Source organism: Dromaius novaehollandiae, chromosome 18 (assembly GCF_036370855.1).
Source record: "Dromaius novaehollandiae isolate bDroNov1 chromosome 18, bDroNov1.hap1, whole genome shotgun sequence".
Taxonomy (NCBI): domain Eukaryota; kingdom Metazoa; phylum Chordata; class Aves; order Casuariiformes; family Dromaiidae; genus Dromaius; species Dromaius novaehollandiae.
The window spans coordinates 10,203,066-10,212,082 of NC_088115.1; positions in this window are offsets into that span (position 1 = coordinate 10,203,066).

Sequence of the window (9,017 nt, forward strand, 5' to 3'; positions counted from 1 at the left end):
TGGTTAGGGCTATCTAAAACTAGATCACCTCTTTATAATAGATCTCTTTATTCTGCTATCTGCAGGGCTAGTAATGTTAGAGCTGTTGTTCTACCCTGAATTTTGTCTAAGGTCCTAAACACGTTGTGAGCATCTGTCTTCACGCTGTATGGAGCACTGAACGACGCCTTTAAGAGACATCACATACTAAATGTCGTAACCTTCGCCCAAATCACTGACAAGTAAATTTTTACACAAAGTGTAAAGGAGACCTCCTATATTGTCTGGTTTGGTTTACTGGACAATAAAGCAAATGCCAGTGGCATTAGGGGTAGGCCAGATGACTGGGGAGTGACGAACCGAAGAGCAGGAAGACTAGCCAGAAGTTAGCCAAACATGTAAAAGAAAACATTGCTAGAGAATTTGTGGTGACTTCTGCAAGCTACAAAGGAATCTCCTAAATGGCAAACTGAAATAAGTTTTCAGTAACATTTAGTCATGACTATATCCATTGCTAAGATAACTGCTTATTTGTTACTATCTTGCTGATCTAAACTCACAGCATCCCAGTTAACAAATTACAATAAATATGAACAGAACCTACAGTACATTCAAAATACTTGCACCTCTACCCAGGAAGAACAACTTAAATATCTCTGTAAATTGCGTGCTGGGGGCATACCTTTAATATTGATACAGCTGTAACTCTCAAATTTGTTTGAATATATCCTTCAGCAAATCATTTCTTCACCTGATCAATTAAAATAGTGGAACAAAACTTCATTTGCTTCTGGGTTTTGCCATATGTTGATTTCTCCTAGAGGGAGAAAATCTGAGTACTGTATAGCACTTTCAAAATAGAATAATAAACAAGTGGGTGTTTCAGCTGTGAAAGGATATGAGTGGCTGAAGGTGGCTTAGATAACTTGATATTTTAGTTGCATGAAGTAAGTCCGTCGTTTTCAGGAGCAAGGAAAATCTCATATCAGCTCAGCAACCTTTGTGGGCTTAAGCAAAACATGGCCAAGAGCAAATGGTGTGGAAATACATACAATAAAGTAAATTAATGAACAGATCAGGCATCTAGTATCATATTTTCAAGAGCAAGTTCAAACTGAGCTCTGGAAGATTTTTACCAACTTCTAACTACAGTAGAACAGCAGGTTTCTGCTGTCAGGCTCTGAGAAGAGGAAGCCCCTTCCTCAGCCCCTGCTGCCTTCTCCATGTGTGATGGCCTGAAGTTCAGCACAGCTGTCTGGCCAGGGTCTGTCTGACCACAGGTAGTTGCAACATGCAGAGCCAGGCTCTATTCACAGAGTCAAGGAAGTATGAACAGTATTTGCTTTTGCTGTAAAAGAGCTTTTGTTGTCTTTGTAGTGTGGAAAGGGATACCTGTTATTTGGATGCTTTTCTGTGTAGGGAGGTAAAAAGTGAAGATGAGCCTTTTCTGCTCTGGAAGGGCTGGTTGGAAAAGAAGGTGAATGCTTTGGTTGCCATTGATATGTTCTTCAAAAGCAGAAGTTCCTATGCAAGGAACACACTTAAGAGAAGGAGGAATCTCACTTTTCTTTTTCTCATCTACTGCTTACTTATAGGCACTAGATGTATTTTCAGTGTGGCTTCCATAAATGAGTGATAAAAAGCATGTGTGTGAAGTTAGTGTAGTTCTCTGTATGGGTCCAGTTTCTTTAATAGAAGCTGGTGATAAGGCCTACAACTCCTTTAGTCTGATGCTTTGAGGAGCCCCAAAATTCAGAAGTTGTTCTACTGCTGTGCTTTTCTGCTCTGGGTCTGTATGAAAAAGATTAGTCAGTCTTTAGCTCAGGCAGCATGCTTAATCTAGAAATACGAGGCACATAATTGCCATTAACACTCACAGCGGTTGTAAGTCCAGGCAGGGTTATACAGTTTTTTTAGTGGGGCTGCTTCAGTTAGATTATGTTCTTGATAAGTATACTGTTGCTTCGTTAGTTTTCTCCCTCATAGTTTTCCTGCATTTTAATAGCAAAAGATCCTTTGCTCTCAAGGACATAGATGTCGTGTTTCTATGAAACACATGCTGATGTTGTTTACAAATGCATTTATTATTTAACTGGCCTTGCCACTTTCAGACATCAGTATAGTAAGAAGGGGTAGGGAAGAAAGTTTGCAAAAACTAAGTGGATTTATTATCTTTTTTTCATAAATGGTAATTTTATATACTTATATAATGTGATGAAATGGAGATATACTGCAGCTACTGATGTATACTTTATTAGGCAAAATTACTTAAGACTTCATAAACAAAAAATGCTGCTCTCTGTACATAAAGTGATATCATAGAATTTATAAGCATTGCTGTGTGTAAGCCTGCACTCCAGCACTGTATCAAAGTAAGATCACTCTTAAGAGCTCAGATGTATGTATGTATTTTCTGTCGAAAAATCTCATGAATACATGGGAGTTTGAAAAATGTTTCAAGGAGTTCTACATTTCATTAATCCTTTGTACTTAAACTTTATAAGTGCAAAGCCTCAAGCCTTTACCTATCAAAATATCACTTTGATATGTCAGCTGTTTCTGGCTAAATAAAGGGTTATAGAGTCCTGGTCTTAATTAGATTATAGAAACTCTTGGTTTTGGGGATGCTGAACACCTGTGGTGTAGCTGAAGCCAGTAGGAGATTCAGGTGTTTACTTACAACATGTGTTGTTATGGTGGGCCTGGGATTCATTCTTTCTGGTTTTGCTCTCACTGAATGGTGTAGTCATGGAGTTAAACAATATCGGCTGACTTAGTGTCCACTTACTCACCTCCAAGCCTTGCAGATGAAGTATAGATTCAGCAAGTCCATTCAAAAAAGGAAAAAACCTCAAATCTGTGAGGCCAAGTCTTGCTCTGACAGAAGTCAGGGAAAGGGTACATATTTCTGTTCTGGACCATTTTTTAGTTTCAGCCAGATTTTTTATTGTACTATGCAAAAACTTTCTTCGTGGTAGTGAGAACCATGACCATCGAAGATATTTTAGAAATAGCTACACAAATGGATTTGTCTCAAGACAAGGACAGGTTGAACTTGTTAAAATTGGCAAGTTAACAAGTAAAATAGACCTGCCTATGTTAAACTGGGGTGGAACAGCTGGGCAATTAGAGGCTGTGCCTGGATGGGAGTAGAACAGAGGCTCCCTGCATGGACAAATTCATCTGGAGTCAAGGTGTGACTGAATTTGGGAAGGAGGACACAAGTTCCCTCAGGATAACCCCTTTTTTGGTGTAACACAGAACTGAAGCTCCAGACAGTTAGTCCAGCCAGCTGTTTCACTTTAAATGTGAGTTTCGTTAGTTTCATAATCGAGCTCTGGAGAAAGGTATCCTCGAGGGAATTTAAAGGGTGTTCTTGAAAGCCATAGGGATAGATCAGCTTAATAGTAATGTGGTCAACTATCTGGAATGCAACATCATTACTGTCATCACAGAAACTGTCTATTCAGTGATGAAACAGGATCCCTTTCCTTGCATTTATAGATTTATAACAGGAAAGCTGTGGGGATGCAAGCCAAAAGGAATTACAGGACAGGAAATGGGGCTTCTACTGCTTACCTGTTTCTTGGTCTTTTTCCCTAATCACCGGTTTATTCTCTGAGGTCGTTCTGGCTCTGCCTGCCCTTACCAGACAGCAGCATCTTCACTAGAAGACTGAGAGCTAGCTGCAGATTGCTGGTTTACCGAAGAGGGAGCAGCTGCACTCCTTTATCATCCTGTTTGCTCCCATGAGCTTTCCACAGTATAATCCAATGAAATGTCTGTTTGTTCATCATTAATCAGCACTCACAAAAGTAAAATAAATAAGAATGTTAATGTATTGGTGCAGTTAGCAAATTCATGGGTCCTCAACTTTTTTATTGAGAGCCCCTGAAATTGTTGTAATTAGTCCTGTTCTGACTCTGTGTCAAGAATTTTTACCATGTTAAATGCATTACATCTGCTGCCTCTACATGTAGTCAATTATCTGGAAGAACCTGTAACCTGGTATAAGCCCTATCATGTCTACAGTATGCTTCACAACATGTCTTTTAAAATTGGTAAGAGTTCTGAGGCAGGCGGCCATTCTGGGAGGCAGAGCCGCAGAGCAGCAGCAGAGATCGGAGAGGAGATGCACCCCTCATTCTCTCTTTCTGGAAGTTTTGTGCTCATATATTTTGTGCTCATGTATTTTGCTTTCTGTGTATCATGCCATTCAATTGCTCTTGGCTAGTGTAAAATTAGCCCAAGGTCTCGCTGTGTAGTAATTCTTAACTGTGTTAGAAATGTCTCTCTGAATTATGCTGACAAGTTTGCCTAATGTTGCTTAGCATGTTCTCTTGCCAGTTTAAGGCTGTTTTAGGGTCTCTCTCTCCTATAAAGATAACAATGAGCTCCTGAACAGATTTGTCACTAATATCTGGGCACTTCTAGCTAACTTATTTTGTAGTGTTTTTACTGACATGGCCTTTTTAGCTTTAAAAGAGCAATGGATAACTTGTAAGGATGAAAAGCCTCTTATTTTATCAGGAAAAATTGAACTAAGTCTGCAAAGATGCTTCATATTTTTGTGTGTAAACATCTTGGAAAGTTTCAGGAAAAAAAGGAAATTGAGCTTTTATAAAAAGAGCCTTCTGGTACTCTTACTCAGAGGAACCATATGTACACTAGTTAACATGGATAAATGTTCTCTCAGCTGAACTCTGCTACCCAAGGGAACAGAATGTTCTCAAAAGTTCAATCAAAATTTAGATTTTTCATATGCTCTTCTTGTCTAATAATATTAAAAAAAAAAAAAAAAGACAGCCCTGGTATAGGGCAGTTTTTTTCTCCCCGTTTTTCTGCTCAGGCAGAAGGATTCTTATGCTGGTGAATCTGTCTCCGACTGAATGAAAATATTGGTTGAAAACAGTAGTTATGAGTACTGCTCTGGGTTAGGCCTGTGCAATCTAATAGGAAATGAGAAGAAGCTTCCCATCTTGGGAGCACTGGCTTAAATAAAATACCATTTAGTAATCAAGAAATGGGAGACTTTTGCCACCTAATGCTCAAGTGATGCTTGAAGTTTCAAGCCACATGGCAGAATTTCTGCTAAAATGAAGCTTTTTAGCTTGGCCTGAAAGAACACAGGAGTGAAATGTCTGGAAAGGCTGCACTATGCTCTCCTTTGAGATACTATCCCTACAGTTGCATTTGTTTTGTGATTGCCTATGCTGTTCTCTCGAGTTTCCTGTAAGGCTTTCAGGGTTTCCCTGGCTGAGCAACTCTATCAAGTGGTTCTGGCTCTGCCATTCTTGCTTCTGATAACTGCTGGAGAAAATTCATTTGTGGGGCTAAATCCTTTTCAGTGTGATTAAATTCTATTTTACTTTTCCACGTCTTTGCCCTCCAGCCTCACTTCTTCCTTTCTTATGTAACTGTCACAAGTAGGATAAAGGCAAAGAGTGTGTTGCTGCACCAAGGTAAAACTTGCAGCTTTTGGAAACCTCATAGGGCTCAGGTTGTTATTCTAATCCAGGCCTGTTGCTTCAAGAAGCAAATCTTTAATAACCTAACTGCATGTGCTGCTGCTGCCTAGAGGGAAAAGACTGAACAGTCTTCCCTCAAATGTACCACTGTAATGTCTCTTTGCAGCAGTTTTAGTGATGGCACAAAACACGGAATTTTTTAAATCTTAAAAGTAGTCTCAGGCATGTATATGCCTACAAGGGTTGACTCAGGTTTTTTCAAGAGTTCAAGCAAAAGTTAATTTTGTAATGGCAATGTGGGCAGAGGGAGAGAAAAGAGTGATGTATCTATTGAGGAACTCATGGGAGGCCCCGGTATGCCTGCCAGGAGGGTACAGATGAGGAATAAGGAATACAGATGCCAACTTGAATTCCAGAATTGGATGTGTGGTGGAGGGGAGCTTTGCAAGTTTTCAGGAAGCAGGCTGAGATGCTTGGAAAAAATAGTTTTCAAGGGGCTGGTCACATGGCTGGGTTTCTTTCTTTTTCCCTTTCTCCTGCCTCCTCCCTCTATCCCTCCCCATCCCCTTACTCTCAAACTCTATTTCCCCTTTGCCGTGTTTTCTTGCCTTTCTCACAAGAGTCCCCTTGTACCTCCTGTTCTCTGTAAGAGCAACCCTTGCTCTCCTGCCTTCTGAGCTGCCGGAGGTATAAGGTCAGGATCTTCTGCCTGGGAGCAGGAAGTGGCAGGGCTGAGCTGGAGAGCTGGCACACAAGTCCTGGTTGGTAGGGTTTGCTAATGCTGCTGCTGAAAGCAGTGTCTGCTGTCTCCTCATGCACTGCAGCTTCTTCCTCGGTGGCATTAGCAGTCTACAAGTAAAAGCTCAGGTTGGCTGTTTGAACTGTATCTGTTGCTGGAAGAGACAACGCGATCCTGCTGGCAAAGGCAGAGCGAGTTGTTTGCCAGCCTAGGGAAATTGCATGTTTTACCTGGGGCTTAATATGACTCTAGCTTGTATACACACATACATAAATCCTTTCTCAGCTTAGACCAAGTATGTCTTGTCTTCCTTTCCCTCTTATGTTTTTACTGTGTATTATGACAAAATCTGTAAGCCCTGTCATAGACCAGAGTCCCATTGCTCTAGGTACTATGCCAACGCAAAGCAAAAGGATGACTTCTGCCTCCAAAAGGTTTACAAGGTTGTTGGGGGTTTTTTGTTTTGTTTTGTTTTTTTTTTTGCAGAAGTCAATCCGGCTATGTTTTTTTCATCTTTACTCAGTCTGAGGTGGTAAATTTATCTAGTGTGCTGTTCAGCTGTGTGGGTAAGGCTCTGAAGTCATTTGAAGAGTGTGGAAAGGGGTTAAAAATGTAACAATCTTCTAAAAATTTAAAATGAGCAGGTTTCATGACCCAGCAGATTAATTCAGAGAGAATCAAGTGATACATGGCAGAGGTAAGACATCTGATGAACAGCTCCAGTACAGAAGGGCAAATGATGTCAGCTTCATTTGAAAGTAATTGTTTTTGTACATGGCTAGCATATAAACTACAATAACCTGACATTACAATAACCTGACACTACAGCGTGCCCCTCAGTACAAAAGGGCAGTGAAAGCAGATGTTTTGTTTTATTATTAAACTAGCAGCATTTCAACAGCACCTAATTAATTTGAATATATCTAATCAAGAGATAAGACCACTGTAAAGCGGAAATGTGTCTAGAAGTGCTGGTCTGCAAATTTTCCTGAATTGGAAGGTGTGAATTTATTGCTGGACTAGACATACCTACACTAGAGGTAAGATGTGGACTCAGTGTTTTTAGTCCTCTAAGTCAATTCCTAGTTTGTAGACAGAAAATGATCACTGCCTGATGGCTGCTCATTCTAGTCTGCAAAATAAGCTGTTGGTCTCCTTTTGTTCTTTAGTAGACAAGTATACTCATCGGCCAAAAAATGATCACCAGATTTAGCTTGCCTTGCTAGCAGTCTCTGCCCAGAGACATAAATGGGATACAGATATTAAAATATCTATCTATCCTCAGAGATTGCTCTTTTTCTGTCTTGTACTTTGTTGTCATTGACATCTGTACACTGTGAAGGTTAAAAAATACAGCTCCTTTATTAGGTTTCTCTGAAAAGTGTAATGAATGGCACAAGGTGCAAGACAATGGAGCACTGGGCACAGTCTTTTTAGAACAGATGTGGATGGCTGGAAACATGTAGTGTTTATATGGCTGCCACCTCTTTGTCTTCCAGTAAAGTGGTTTTTGCAAACACTAAATATCATATATTTTTATGAAGTCTTGTGAATAACTAGTACACGTGTTATCAGGCTGATCATTTGCAGGTGGGGGCATTTTCAGTCAGGAAGGTGCAGATGCTTTTTGCAACTCTGAAGTATCTGTAATGCAGAAGAACTTTGTGAGAAGTGGCAGATATGATGTATCCCTCCACAAGCTGTTTGTAATCATGCTGCCATGTATGAGCACCTTTTGTTCAGGGAACTTAGTGTTTGCAAACATATGGAGAATGCTGCAAGCTCTGGAATCTATCCTCTAGATTCAAAGATCCTTAAACAGGTAAATCTCTACTTCTCCTCAATCCTTGTAAATCTGTAAGCATCACAGTCTGGTTTATGAAGCTTTGCTTTGCCAAAGTTGTTCCAAGCACTTCATGTAGGTGAGAATTCCCCAGATAAATGAATGGGGGAAGCAGAGGACACTGCATGCTGCAGGCAATCATATCAAACCTGTGCGATACAGAACAGGATTTAGCTGTTAGTATATTGGTAAATGTGACTAAACTCTATCCTGTATTTATGATGGTTTGTTGGCTTAGTACATTTTCCAAAGCAGGCTATTTTTGTTAAGATTATAACTCTGCTGTTTAACCAGCTGAATGAAGATCTTAACAGTTCAAACCTCTTTGTTTTTTTCTGACTGCTAAATGGCTTTTATTGCATTTCATTTTATGCGATAACCTTATCACAGACTGCAATGAATTTATCTGTTTTTCCTTTCTCAGATAGAAGCTGATGAGGTCACAGTTTTCCAAATAGGCTTCATTTGTAGTTGCAGAAACTTATTGAGGCTGCTTTCATTCTGCCATTTGCAGTTCCAGAGAGTAAATAGTATGCTGCAACATGAGGAACAGAACCCAGGACTTTTCAATTCAAAGGCCAAGGATCAGTCCTTTGCTTGCTTGTGGAGCAATGTGCAATGAAATGCAATGGCTCTTCATTTTCTTTGATCCAATAATCTACTGAATATAAAGTCCCAGGCATTACCGTCACACTCCTTGCATTGTGGTTCAACATCGCACCAGTTACTTCTAACTTATATGGAGCTGAAGCTAATAATACAAAATGGAAGAAAGCACATCATGGGACATACATTCTACTTCATATAGCTCTTTAAAAAACATTAAAAATGAAGAACTCAGTTTTAACTAAGGCATTTTTTTCATGTAATGTGGGCTTACTCTTTTTCTCTGTGGTGATTTCTGTGGCTGTGATTGTGTATCTGTGTTTCTCTGCTGCTGTTTGGAAAGAGTCATATTTTCACAGCAACATAACCCATTTTCCCTTTA